Here is a 2,500-nt window from a genome sequence, read left to right as displayed (position 1 = left end):
GCCCCCCCCCCCCCCCCCCACACCTTTCCTTACAACAACGTGTAACCTAACCTAACCCATGTTGTACCTTAACCTAACCCATGTTGTACCTTAACCTAACCCATGTTGTGCCTTAACCTAACCCATGTTGTGCCTTAACCTAACCCATGTTGTCCCCTAACCTAACCCAAGTTGTCCCCTAACCTAACCCATGTTGTCCCTTAACCTAACCCATGTTGTGCCTTAACCTAACCCATGTTGTGCCTTAACCTAACCCATGTTGTCCCCTAACCTAACCCATGTTGTCCCCTAACCTAACCCATGTTGTGCCTTAACCTAACCCATGTTGTCCCCTAACCTAACCCATGTTGTGCCTTAACCTAACCCATGTTGTCCCCTAACCTAACCCATGTTGTCCCCTAACCTAACCCATGTTGTCCCCTAACCTAACCCATGTTGTGCCTTAACCTAACCCATGTTGTGCCTTAACCTAACCCATGTTGTCCCCTAACCTAACCCAAGTTGTCCCCTAACCTAACCCATGTTGTCCCCTAACCTAACCCATGTTGTGCCTTAACCTAACCCATGTTGTGCCTTAACCTAACCCATGTTGTGCCTTAACCTAACCCATGTTGTCCCCTAACCTAACCCATGTTGTCCCCTAACCTAACCCATGTTGTGCCTTAACCTAACCCATGTTGTCCCCTAACCTAACCCATGTTGTGCCTTAACCTAACCCATGTTGTCCCCTAACCTAACCCATGTTGTCCCCTAACCTAACCCATGTTGTCCCCTAACCTAACCCATGTTGTGCCTTAACCTAACCCATGTTGTGCCTTAACCTAACCCATGTTGTCCCCTAACCTAACCCATGTTGTCCCCTAACCTAACCCATGTTGTCCCCTAACCTAACCCATGTTGTCCCCTAACCTAACCCATGTTGTCCCCTAACCTAACCCATGTTGTCCCCTAACCTAACCCATGTTGTCCCCTAACCTAACCCATGTTGTCCCCTAACCTAACCCATGTTGTCCCCTAACCTAACCCATGTTGTCCCCTAACCTAACCCATGTTGTGCCCTAACCTAACCCATGTTGTGCCCTAACCTAACCCATGTTGTGCCCTAACCTAACCCATGTTGTGCCTTAACCTAACCCATGTTGTGCCTTAACCTAACCCATGTTGTCCCCTAACCTAACCCAAGTTGTCCCCTAACCTAACCCATGTTGTCCCCTAACCTAACCCATGTTGTGCCTTAACCTAACCCATGTTGTGCCTTAACCTAACCCATGTTGTGCCTTAACCTAACCCATGTTGTCCCCTAACCTAACCCATGTTGTCCCCTAACCTAACCCATGTTGTGCCTTAACCTAACCCATGTTGTCCCCTAACCTAACCCATGTTGTGCCTTAACCTAACCCATGTTGTCCCCTAACCTAACCCATGTTGTCCCCTAACCTAACCCATGTTGTCCCCTAACCTAACCCATGTTGTGCCTTAACCTAACCCATGTTGTGCCTTAACCTAACCCATGTTGTGCCGTAACCTAACCCATGTTGTGCCTTAACCTAACCCATGTTGTGCCTTAACCTAACCCATGTTGTGCCTTAACCTAACCCATGTTGTGCCTTAACCTAACCCATGTTGTGCCTTAACCTAACCCACGTTGTCCCCTAACGTAACCCACGTTGTCCCCTAACGTAACCCACGTTGTCCCCTAACGTAACCCACGTTGTCCCCTAACGTAACCCACGTTGTCCCCTAACGTAACCCACGTTGTCCCCTAACGTAACCCACGTTGTCCCCTAACGTAACCCACGTTGTCGCCTATCGTAACCCACGTTGTCGCCTAAACCTGCTCTGTAATTGTTATACGACTCGTTCAATTAGTGTAGTGTTGCCCACCCGCAACCCTCGCAATATAGTTCGCTACTCGCACTGCCCGCTCCCCTGTGTATCGCTTCATGTTAAACACCTTGCAAGTCTTGCTGACTTTCCACATGCTCCTGCTGTACACTGTAATGTGGATGGCAGCAGGGCGTACATGCCGCCCCCCCCCCCCCCCACCTCTCCCCACGTCCCCACCTTGCCCCCTGCCTTCGCAAGGTGGTTGGTGACAAGTTTGCATGTTCAATGCCCTTCGCATGCGACGTACGCAGGCTACGTTGTGGTGCGGCCTGTGTCAACTGTCCGCTGATGTCGTACGCGTGAACCACAATCTGTACTGCACATTCGTCCTTATGTACTGAATGATACATCGTGGCACATGTGTGACCGTACAACGACTGCGCCCAAAAACGGCGGACCATACAGTGCAAATATTGTGCACGCAGCTACGTGTCGTCTCCCTATGAGAGCTGGATTGCAGTGTGGTACGCCATAGAGACGTGTGGGAGGAACGGACGCCGTGGATGGCGATCAGCATGAGCTGTCTGTTGATGTATTCGGACCTAGTCGTCTCTCCTCACACACCGTGATGGCATGGTGCAGCGCGTTCCATATCTGCGACATGCTACAGAAG

Source organism: Schistocerca piceifrons, unplaced genomic scaffold, assembly GCF_021461385.2.
Source record: "Schistocerca piceifrons isolate TAMUIC-IGC-003096 unplaced genomic scaffold, iqSchPice1.1 HiC_scaffold_78, whole genome shotgun sequence".
In the NCBI taxonomy this organism is placed as follows: Eukaryota; Metazoa; Arthropoda; class Insecta; order Orthoptera; family Acrididae; genus Schistocerca; species Schistocerca piceifrons.
This window is presented reverse-complemented; position numbering follows the sequence as displayed.